The sequence below is a fragment of the Triticum aestivum genome, chromosome 1B (genome assembly GCF_018294505.1).
Source record: "Triticum aestivum cultivar Chinese Spring chromosome 1B, IWGSC CS RefSeq v2.1, whole genome shotgun sequence".
NCBI lineage: Eukaryota > Viridiplantae > Streptophyta > Magnoliopsida > Poales > Poaceae > Triticum > Triticum aestivum.
In genome coordinates, this window is record NC_057795.1 from 124,574,439 (window position 1) to 124,587,418 (window position 12,980).

Here is a 12,980-nt window from a genome sequence, read left to right on the forward strand (position 1 = left end):
CTAAGACAGGATTACGTACCACTCTGAAGTAGTATGCATCCTTGTCGACCTACGAGGTTTGGTAGTGACTTGATCTGAAGTTTCATGATCACTATCATAAGCTTCTACTTCAATTGGTGTAGGTGCCACATGAACAACTTCCTGTGCCCTGCTACATACTGGTTGAAGTGATGGTTCAATAACCTCATCAAGTCTCCACCATCCTCCCACTCAATTCTTTCGAGAGAAACTTTTCCTCGAGAAAGGACCCATTTCTAGAAAAAATCCTTTTGCTTCTGGATCTGAAATAGGAGGTATACCCAACTGTTTTTGGGTGTCCTATGAAGATGCATTTTATCCGCTTTGGGTTCGAGCTCATCAGGATGAAACTTTTTCATATAAGCGTTGTTGCCCCAAACTTTCAAGAAACGACAGCTTAGGTTTCTCTGAACCATAGTTCATACGGTGTCATCTCAACGGAATTATGTGGTGCCCTATTAAAGTGAATGTGGTTGTCTCTAATGCCTAACCCATGAACGATAGTGGTAATTCGATAAGAGACATCATGGTACGCACCATATCCAATAGGGTGCAACTATGATGTTCGGACACACCATCACACTATGGTGTTCCAAGCGGTATTAATTGTGAAACAATTTCCACAATGTCCTAAATGCGTGCCAAAGCTCATAACTCAGATACTCATCTCTATGATCATATCATAGACATTTTATCCTCTTGTCCCGATGATCTTCAACTTCACTCTGAAATTACTTGAACCATTCAATAATTCAGACTTGTGTTTCATCAAGTAAATATACTCAACATCTACTCAAATCATCTGTGAAGTAAGAACATAACGATATTCACTGCATGCCTCAACACTCATTGGACTGCGCACATCAAAATGTGTTACTTCCAACAAGTTGCTATCTTGTTCCATCTTACTGAAAACGAGGCTTTTCAGTCATCTTTCCCATGTGGTATGATTTTCATATCTCAAGTGATTCAAAATCAAGTGAGTCCAAACGATCCATCTGCATGGAGTTTCTTCATGCGTATACACCAATAGACATGGTTCGCATCTCTCAAACTTTTCAAAAACCGAGTGAGTCCAAAGATCCATCAACACGGAGCTTCTTCATGCGTTTTACACCAATATGACTTACATGGCAGTGCCACAAGTAAGTGGTACTATCGTTACTATCTTATATCTTTTGGCATGAAAATGTGTATCGCTACGATCGAGATTCAATAAGCCATTCTTTTAGGTGCAAGACCATTGAAGGTATTATTCAAATAAATAGAGTAACCATTATTCTCCTTAAATGAATAACCGTATTGCGATAGACATAATCCAATCATGTCTATGCTCAACGCAAACACCAAATAACAATTATTTAGGTTTAACACCAATCTCGATGGTAGAGGGAGTGTGCGATGCTTGATCACATCAACCTTGGAAACACTTCCAACACATATCGACAGCTCACCTTTAGCTAGTCTCCGTTTATTCCGTAGCTTTTATTTCGAGTTACTAACACTTAGCAACCGAACCGGTATCTAATACCCTGGTGCTACTAGGAGTACTGGTAAAGTACACATTAACATAATGTATATCCAATATACTTCTATTGACCTTGCCTGCCTTCTTATCTACCAAGTATCTAGGGTGGTTCTGCTTCAATGTTTGTTCCTCTCATTACAGAAGCACTTAGTCTCGGGGTTTGGGTTCAACCTTGGGTTTCTTCACTAGAGCAGCAACTGATTTGCCGTTTCATGAAGTACCCCTTCTTGCCCTTGCCCTTCTTGAAACTAGTGGTTTCACTAACCATCAACAATTGATGCTCCTTCTTGATTTCTACATTCGCGGTGTCGAACATTGCGAATAGCTCAAGGATCATCATATTGTCCCTGTTAAGTTATAGTTCATCACGAAGCTCTAGTAGCTTGGTGGCAATGTCTTTGGAGAAACATCACTATCTCATTTGGAAGATTAACTCCCACTCGATTTAAGTGATTGTTGTACTCAGACAATCTGAGCACAAGCTCAACGATTGAGCTTTTCTCCCTTAGTTTGTACGCTAGAAAACTCGTCGGAGGTCTCATACCTCTTGACGTGGGCACGAGCCTGAAATCCCAATTTCAGCTTTTGGAACATCTCATATGTTCTGCGACATTTCAAAAATGTCTTCTGGTGCCTCAATTCTAAACCATTTAACATTACCGAACTATCATGTAGTCATCAAAACGTGTATGTCAGATGTTCGCAACATCCACAGACCACGTTCGAGGTCCAGCACACCGAGCAGTGCATTAAGGACATAAGCCTTCTACCGTCCGCATAATTTCTACTGTTAACTTTCAACTATATTTTCTCTAGGAACATATCTAAAACAGTAGAACTAAAGCATGAGCTATGACATAATTTGCAAAGGGGTTTTTGACTATGTTCAGGATAAATAAGTTCGTCTTATGAACTCCCACTCAGATAGACATCCCTCTAGTCATCTGAGTGATTACATGATCCGAGTCAACTAGGCCGTGTCCGATCATCACGTGAGATGGACTAGTCATCATCGGTGAACATCTTCATGTTGATCGTATCTACTATACGACTCGTGCTCGACCTTTCGGTCTCTTGTGTTCCGAGGCCATGTCTGTACATGCTAGGCTTGTCAAGTTAACCTAAGTGTTTCGCATGTGTAAATCTGGCTTACACCCGTTGTATGTGAACGTTAGAATCTATCACACCCGATCATCACGTGGTGCTTCGAAACGACGAACTTTCGCAACGGTGCACAGTTAGGGGGAACACTTTCTTGAAATTTTAATGAGGGATCATCTTATTTACTACCGTCGTTCTAAGCAAATAAGATGCATAAACATGATAAACATCACATGCAATCAAAAAGTGACATGATATGGCCAATATCATTTTGCTCCTTTTGATCTCCATCTTCGGGGCTCCACGATCATCATCGTCACCGGCATGACACCATGATCTCCATCATCATGATCTCCATCATCATGTCTCCATGAAGTTGTCTCGCCAACTATTACTTCTACTACTATGGCTACCGGTTAGCAATAAAGTAAAGTAATTACATGGCGTTATTCAATGACACGCAGGCCATACAATAAATTAAGACAACTCCTATGGCTCCTGCCGGTTGTCATACTCATCGACATGCAAGTCGTGATTCCTATTACAAGAACATGATCAGTCTCATACATCACATATCATTCATCACATTCTTTTTGGCCATATCACATCACATAGCATACCCTGCAAAAACAAGTTAGACGTCCTCTAATTGTTGTTTGCATGTTTTACGTGGCTGCTATGGGTTTCTAGCAAGAACGTTTCTTACCTACGCAAAAACCACAACATGATATGCCAATTGCTATTTACCCTTCATAAGGACCCTTTTCATCGAATCCGATCCAACTAAAGTGGGAGAGACTGGCACCCGCTAGCCACCTTATGCAACAAATGCATGTCATTCGGTGGAACCTGTCTCACGTAAGTGTACGTGTAAGGTCGGTCCGGGCCGCTTCATCCCACAATACCGTTGAAACAAGATTGGACTAGTAACGTAAGCATATTGAACAAAATCAACGCCCACAACTACTTTGTGTTCTACTCGTGCAAAGAATCTACGCAATAGACCTAGCTCATGATGCCACTGTTGGGGAACGTAGCAGAAATTCAAAATTTTCCTACGAGTCACCAAGATCTATTTATGGATAAACTAGCAACAAGGGGAAGGAGAGTGCATCTACATACCCTTGTAGATCGCTAAGCGGAAGCGTTCAAGAGAACGGGGTTGAAGGAGTCGTACTCGTCGTGATCCAAATCACCGGAGATCCTAGTGCCGAACGGACGGCACCTCCGCGTTCAACACACGTACAGCCCGGTGACGTCTCCCATGCCTTGATCTAGCAAGGAGAGAGGGAGAGGTTGAGGAAGACTCCATCCAGCAGCAGCACAATGGCGTGGTGGTGATGGAGGAGCGTGGCAATCTTGCAGGGCTTCGCCAAGCACCGCGGGAGAGGAGGAGTACTTGGGAGAGGGGGAGGGCTGCGCCAAAACTTGGGGTGCGGCTGCCCTCCCACCCCTCCACTATTTATAGGTGGGGAGAGAAGGGGGCCGGCCCCCCTAGATCCCATCTTGGGTTGGGGCGGCGGCCAAAGGGGGGAGGAGTGCCTCCCAAGTCAAGTGGAGGCCCTCCCCCTTAGGGTTTCCCCTCTCCCATGCGCATGGGACTTGGGGGGCTGGTTCCCCTAGCCCATTAAGGCTAGGGCGCCCCCTTACAGCCCATGCTGCTGTATTGGACATGGTGGAACAATTTCCGGACCTCCGGACCCCTCCGGAATCCTCCAGAACCTTCTGGAAGCTTCCCGGTACAATACCAGAAAAAACTGAACTTTTCCCGCAACCCGAACAACAACTTTCCATATATAAATCTTTACCTCCGAACCATTACGGAACTCCTCGTGACGTCCGGGATTTCATCCAGGACTTCGAACAACATTCAGTAACCACATATATCTATTCCCTATAACCCTAGCGTCATCGGGCCTTAAGTGTGTAGACCCTACGGGTTCGGGAACCATGTAGACATGACCGAGACAACTCTCCGGCCAATAACCAGCAGCGGGATCTGGATACCCATGTTGGCTCCCACATGTTCCATGATGATCTCATCGGATGAACCACGATGTCGAGGATTCGATCAATCCCGTATACAATTCCCTTTGTCTAGCGGTATTGTACTTGCCCGAAATTCGATCGTCGGTATCCCGATACCTTGTTCAATCTCGTTACAGGTAAGTCTCTTTACTCGTTCCATAACACATCATCCCGTGATCAACCCCTTGGTCACATTGTGCACATTATGATGATGTCCTACTGAGTGGGCCCAGAGATACCTCTCCGTCACACGGAGTGACAAATCCCAGTCTCGATTCGTGCCAACCCAATAGACACTTTCGGAGATACCCGTAGTGCACCTTTATAGCCACCCAGTTACGTTGTGACGTTTGGTATACCCAAAGCATTCCTATGGTATCCGGGAGTTGCACAATCTCATGGTCTAAGGAAATGATACTTGACATTATAAAAGCTTTAGCATATGAACTACATGATCTTTGTGCTAGGCTTAGGATTGGGTCTTGTCCATCACATCATTCTCCTAATGATGTGATCCCGTTATCAACGACATCCAATGTCCATGGTCAGGAAACCGTAACCATCTATTGATCAACGAGCTAGTCAATTAGAGGCTTACTAGGGACATGGTGTTGTCTATGTACCCACACATGTATCTGAGCTTCCTATCAATACAATTGTAGCATGGATAATAAACGATTATCATGAACAAGGAAATATAATAATAATAACCAATTTATTATTGCCTCTAGGGCATATTTCCAACAGGAAGGAGAGGGAGAGAGGGAGGAAAGAGGGGGCGCCGCCCCCGCCCTCCTTGTCCAATTCGGACTCCCAAGGGGGAGCGCGGGGCCAGCCCTAGGCCCTCTCCTCTCTCTCTCACAAGGCCCATGTTGGCCCATTAGTTCCCCTGGGGGTTCCGACAACCCCCCGGCACTCCGATAATTATCCGGTGACCCCCGGAACACTTCCGATGTCCGAATATAGTCGTCCAATATATCAATCTTTATGTCTCGACCATTTCAAGACCCCTCGTCATGTCTATGATCACATTCGGGACTCCTAACTATCTTCGGTACATCAAAACACATAAACTCATAATACTGATCATCACCGAACGTTAAGCGTGCGGACCCTATGGGTTTGAGAACTATGTAGACATGACCGAGACACGTCTACGGTCAATAACCAATAGTGGAACATGGATGTTCATATTGGCTCCCACATATTCTACAAAGATCTTTATCGGTCAAACCACATAACAACATACGTTGTTCCCTTTGTCATCGGTATGTTACTTGCCCGAGATTCGATCGTCGGTATCTCAATACCTAGTTCAATCTCATTACCGGTAAGTCTCTTTACTCATTGCGTAATGCATCATCCCGCAACTAACTCATTAGTTACATTGCTTGCAAGGCTTATAATGATGTGCATTACCTAGAGGGCCCAGAGATACCTCTCCGAGAATCGGAGTGACAACTCCTAATCTTGATCTATGCCAACTCAATAAGTACCATCGGAGACACATGTAGTGCACCTTTATAATCATCCAGTTACGTTGTGGTGTTTGGTAGCACACAAAGTGTTCCTCCGGTATTCAGGAGTTGCATAATCTCATAGTCATAGGAACATTTATAAGTCATGAAGAAAGCAGTAGTAATATACTAAATGATCATGTGCTAAGCTAACGGAATGGGTCAAGTCAATCACATCATTCTTTAATGATGTGATCCCGTTAATCAAATGACAACTCATGTCTATGGCTAGGAAACTTAACCATCTTTGATTCAACGAGCTAGTCATGTAGAGGCATACTAGTGACACTCTGTTTGTCTATGTATTCACACATGTACTAAGTTTCCTGTTAATACAATTCTAGCATGAATAATAAACATTTATCATGATATAAGGAAATATAAATAACAACTTTATTATTGCCTCTAGGGCGTATTTCCTTAAGGAGCCTCTTCTTCTGACCTGCGACGCCACCGCTTCCCCATCCGCTTCTTCTCTAGATCCAATCCTCCTCCGCCTATCTCCCTCTCATTCGCGTCGGTCCTCTCGATGGATCGCTCGCATGGCTCCTCCAACGAGGCCTTGTCCAGCCAGAAGCGCCGGTGGGAGGGCTCTGTTGAGGGGGAGGTGCATCTGGAGTACAAGGCAGCCCTGCGCTCCAAGCTCCAGGCAGATCATGCTCGGGCGGAGGGGGCCACGGTGGAGCTCGGCGGCCCCTCGTCCCTTGATTCTGGATCTGCTGCGGCCGGGCCCTCTGCTCTCCATGGCGGCTCCTCATCGTGCCCCTCAGACCCCTGGGAGGTGGCGGCCGCAGAAAGTAAGGCTGGCTCTGCTGACCCGATCTCGCGGCCGGGCAGGAGGCGCGGGCCCCAGCCCGGTCCCCGGTGGCCTCGGCTGGTGGCCCGGGCCGGTTCGTGCCTTGCAGCTTCTCTTGGGCGCCGGGTTGCCATCCTCCCTCCGATGGTTCAAGCTTTGCTTCTGGTCCCTGTGGGGACGGAATCCTTCCTCCACCACCCCCTGCTCCGGCGCGCACCCCCCCCCCTTCAACCCAAGTGGCCAACCCCACCCTCACCTGCTTCGCCTACCACCACCCTGGTCACTTTCAGTCCCGATGCCAAAACCCTCCTTTCTGTCTCATCTGCAGGGAGGACGGTCACCTCACGGTCGACTGCCAGAACTGTCTTAAGCCTCCTGCCTTCGTGCACTATGACCTCGGCCTCCCTGGCTATGCCTTCTTCGCGCTCGACAGCGAGGTCCCTCAAGTGATTCCCATCCCTGCTCTCTCAAATGCTGGCATAATGACAGTCAAAAATAAGAAAATCTCTCCCCAGGTTCTCCTCAACGAGCTTCAGCTTTGGGACGATGGTGGATGGGACTGGCAGATCCACCAGTTGTCGGAGTTTGAGTTCGCAGTCATCTTCCCCTCCAAAGAAAGCCTCCGAGTGATATCGTCTTGCACCAGTTTTACCCTTCCCCTTAACCAACTTGTTGTCTCTGTCAAGGCCGCCTTCAATGGTTCAAAAGCCATCTCTCATCTGTCTGATGTTTGGATCCTCGTTGATGACGTCCCACCTATGCTTCGGTCCCCAACCTTCCTCATGGCATTCGATGTTCTTATTGGTAAACCAATTGAGGTCGATCCGGCGTCTTTGCTTGTCCTGGGCCCTTCATAGTTGCGGGTTTGGTGCGTTGATCCTCACTGCATCCGTGGCTCGGTTGACATCTTCCCTTCTGCTAGCGGTTTTTGTCTTAGGGTCTGGGTCAAGGGCGATGCTTCTCAGGTGTTGCCCCCGCTCCCTCGGCCGGCCTCGGACAAGGATGTCAATGATGATGATGGGCTCCCTGATGATTCGAACCCTGGTGTCGAGCATCATTTCACACAGTTTGAGTGGGATGGGCTGACCTCTGAAGATCGTGACTTGCTTATGCAGAACGCTCCGGTGGGGGTGGGAACAAGGATGCGGAGGGTGACATTGGAAGAGGGGCTGCTGCCTCTGATGGAGCGATGGGCACCCCTTTTTCTGGCGTGTGTTCTAACCTTCCAGCCCTCCCTGCTTCGCCTTCCTTCTCTAGCATCGAAGATCTGCCCCTTGCCGGACCTGTGTCTAAGAAGAAGAAGAAGAAGAAGAAATCGTCTGTCAAGAAGTACTCCGCGCGTAGCAGGGCCTCAGAGGGCTCCAAGCAGTCTGCGGCAGGGATGTGCTGCAGGCTTGATGCTGATCTGGGTGCGGCTTCGGGTCCTTCGTCTGCGGCGGCCTCACCGTGTCGTGCTCGCCCCACGCCGGTGCGCTCCCCCACTTCCACTGAACACAAGAGAGACCAGGTCTTCAACAATGGCGAGCGGGCGGCCGACCGGGCGGCGTGGCACGCTGCAGCCAGAGATCTTCCCCTCTCAGGTACCCCTCCATGTCCTCCAACCCCCCCCCCCCGCTTATTTCCCTGTTCGGTTAGTTCTTCCGCCGCATTCCAATGAACATCTTCTGCATATTTTATCGGACGTAGGCATATCTTTTGATCCTAGTTTTGGTTCTCCTTCTGCCTTGTTGGATGTTATTCGGGCCAATGGAAAGGCCCAGGCTGATATTGGCAGGGCCAAGGACGCTGCTTGTCAGGATGGACCCACACTGGTTGTGGCTGGTGGGGTCGAGGTGGCACCTGCAAGGGATCAGGTGCCCTCAGCTGCGCCTCGGTGCGGGGTAGGCAAGCGTGCTAAATCCTGCATTGCCCCATGCAGGTCGAGCCTTCGCCTCAAAAATCTTTCCTTCCGATGAAGGCTCTCTTTTGGAACATTAGAGGTTTTGACGCTAGGGGCGCAGAGACCAGCTTAAAGACCTTGTTCGGTCAGAGAATATTGATATCATTGGACTTGTCGAAACGCTTAAACCCTCCTTCTCTCATAATGAATTCTCTGTTGTTGCTGGGATCGATAGGTTTGAATGGAACTACCTAGCTTCCTCAGGCCACTCCGGTGGAATTCATATTGGCACTAAAAGAGACATGTTTGATTTTGTTGCCTTCGATCATGGCATTTTTGGGGCTAGCACAGTAGTGTCTCACCGATCCCTCAATATGCTGTGGGAAGTTATGGTAGTTTACGGTCCGGCTGGCCATTCCCTTTCCTACTTGTTCTTGGACAAAATTTTGAATAAGATCGAATCTTGTGATCTCCCTTTGCTCATCGGTGGTGATTTCAACTTAGTACCCTCTCCTTTGGATAAAAACTCCCCTAATTTCTCTTGGCCGCTGGTTGATGCTTTCAATGCTTTTATCCGTGATTCTGCAATCCGCGAACTGCCTAGGGTGGGTGCCCGTTTCACATGGATGAATCACCAAGCTTCTCCTATCAGATCTGTTCTTCACCGCGTGTTTATCTATCCTAGGTGGGATTCCTTGCTCCCACGGGCCTCTCTTCGGGCTCTGCCCATAGTGGGGTCTAATCATGCTCCCATGGTTCTCGACGACGGGATTCGCTCCCCTTCTTTTCCTCGGTTTCAATTTGACGCCTCATGGCTCCTGGTCGATGGCTTTACTGATTTGATTTTGTCTAAAATTACTTCCTTCCCGGCCTCTGCTCCTTGATCTTTTGGCCCGATGGACGACTAGCACCAATGCTCGTATTTTTGATGAAAATTTCTTCGTGGCTATGCCAGGAACCATGTTGCTGAGTCAAGGCGTGACAAGGCTTGGCTCACGGCCCAAATTGGCTCCCCAGATGCGTGTGCAGATGGACCTGGGCTCTCCCCCCTGAACGGCGGACCCGATATGCTTTAGAGGAGGCCCTTTTGACCTTGTATCGTCAGGCTAAAATATACTGGAGGCAAAGAGGCACCATTAACTGGACTTTGAAAGGCGATTCACCTACTGCTTATTTCTTTGCTATTGCTAACGGCACGCGTCATCGTTGCATGATTGACAGCCTGATCATCAATAACTCAGGGTGTCTGACCACTCCCTGATCATGTCGCATGTGGTCAATTTCTTCTCCTCTCTTCTCTCTACTAAGCCCGAGGTGGGCTTTAGATTGGCCAATTCTTTCTGGGCTACACAGGAGCAAGTTTTAGCGATGAAAACGAGGCCTTGATGATCCCCCTCTTTGATGAGGAGATTTTTGAAATGGTTCGCTCCGCTAGCTCCAATTCGGCCTCGGGCCCAGGCGGCTTCCCCATCCCTTTCTTCAGGCGATTCTGGCCACAGCTGTGGGGCCTCGTTCAGGCTATCATTCAAGGCTTCTGGTTGGGAACCGTCGACATCTCTCATCTAAATTACGCTGTCCTTACTCTCATTCCTAAAGTTAAAGGGGCAGACTTGATCTCTCAGTTTAGACCTATAGCCCTGATTAATAACTTCGCTAAATTACCGGCAAAAGGCTTTGCTACTAGGCTCTCTCCCATTGCTCATCGCACTCTTAGTCCTTTCCAATCGGCCTTTGTCAAAGGCAAGTTCATACTAGATGGCATTCTGTATCTTCATGAGATTGTTCATGATTTGCGTGCCTGGGGCTCCAAAGCGGTGATTCTAAAGCTTGACTTTGAAAAATCTTACGATTCGGTTAGTTGGAATTTTCTTCGTCAAGTGTTACTGGCCAAGGGCTTCGATGGGGCAGTGGTTCATAGACTTATGCAGTTGGTCACGGGTGGCCAAACTGTGGTCTCGGTTAATGGGAACATTAGTAACTTCTTCGCCAACAACAAGGGCCTGAGGCAAGGTGACCCGGCTTCGCCCCTCCTCTTCAACTTTGTGGCTCTCTCTCTCTCTCTCTCTCTCTCTCTCTCTCTCTCTCTCTCTCTCTCTTTCTCTCTCTCTCTCTCTCACACACACACATCCTGACTCGGGCTACGGCAGCTGGTCATATTACCCCTGTCAGCTCCCATTGAGGGAGTCCTGGATTAGGGGGTGTCCGGCTGGCCGGACTCCCGGACTATGAAGATACAAGATTGAAGACTCCGTCCCGTGTTCGGATGGGACTTTCCTTGGCGTGGAAGGCAAGCTTGGCGATACGATATGAAGATCTCCTCCCATTGTAACCGACTCTGTGTAACCCTAGCCCTCTATGGTGTCTATATAAACCGGAGAGTTTTAGTCCGTAGGACGAACAACAATCATACCATAGGCTAGCTTCTAGGGTTTAGCCTCTCTGATCTCGTGGTAGATCTACTCTTGTACTACCCATATCATCAATATTAATCAAGCAGGAGTAGGGTTTTACCTCCATCGAGAGGGCCCGAACCTGGTAAAAACATCATGTCCCTTGTCTCCTGTTACCATCCGCCCAGACGCACAGTTCGGGACCCCCTACCCGAGATCCGCCGGTTTTGACACCGACATTAGTGCTTTCATTGAGAGTCCTCTGTGTCGTCACGTGAAGGCAGATGGCTTCTTCGATCATCAACCACGACGCGGTCCAGGGTGAGACTTTCCTCCCCGGACAGATCTTCGTATTCGGCGGCTTCGCACTGCGGGCCAACTCGTTTGGCCATCTGGAGCAGATCGAAAGCTACGCACCTGGCCATCAGGTCAGGTTTGGAAGCTTAAATTACACGGCCGACATCTACGGGGACTTGATCTTCGACGGATTCGAGCAACGACCGAGCATGTCGCACTATCACGATGGGCATGATTTAGCTCTGTCGCTGGACAATGCCCAGAGCGCCACTCAGGTGTCCGCTCCGACCATTAGTTCGGAGCCTACTGCACCAGTCGGGGATGGACGGTTGGACGCCGCCCCGGAAGCCGCGATCTCTACGGCCATAGAGCCGGATACCAGCCTGGTCCTTCGCAGGGCCCGTGACTCCAAGGTGCCAGACTCCGCTCCAGACTCTGTATATCCCGCACCTCTTCCGATCGAGCCCGATTGGGCTCCGGTCATGGAGTTCACCGCTGCGGATGTCTTTCAGCACTCGCCCTTTGGCGACATCCAGGATTCACTAAAGTCTCTCTCCTTGTCAGGAGAACCCTGGCCGGACTATGGTCATCACGGTTGGGACGCGGACGATGAAGAAATTCGAAGCCCACCCACCACCCACTTTGTAGCCACTGTCGACGATCTAACCAACACGCTCGACTTCGACTCTGAAGACATCGACGGTATGGACACCGATGAAGGAGATGACCAAGAACCAGTACCTATAGGGAACTGGAAAGCCACCTCGTCGTTAGACATATACATGGTGGACACCCCCAAAGTAGGGGATGGCGAGGAAAAAACGGAGGATGGTCCCTCCAAGAAGCAACCCAAGCGCCAATGTTAGCGGCGCCGCTCTAAGTCCCACCCAAGCAAAAACGGCGATTCCGGCACCAGAGATAACAACATGCCGGACAGTGCCGAAGACAACCCCCTCCAGCAGGATTCAGTGCAGGAGGACGAAGGAGCCAGCCCTCATAAGAAAGCGGCCGACAGAGAGGTTGAGGACGACAATTATATGCTTCCCTCCTAAGACGAGGCAAGCCTCGATGATGATGAATTCGTCGTGCCAGAGGATCCCGTCCAACAAGAGCGTTTCAAACGCAGGCTTATGGCCACGGCAAGCAGCCTCAAGAAAAAATAGCAGCAGCTTAGAGCTGACCAAGACTTGCTATCCGACAGATGGACCGAAGTCCTGGCGGCCGGAGAATATAAACTCGAACGCCCCTCCAAGAGTTACCCAAAGCGTAGGCTGCTACCCCAACTTGAGGAGGATGCTACTAAACCTACATCACCAGCGTACGATGCGCCCGATCGGCCACCCCGTCATTGCGATAGAGAGGCCCTCAGGCCCTCGACTCAAGCCGCACCCCGGCACCGCTCAAAACATACCAGAGTACGGGGAGA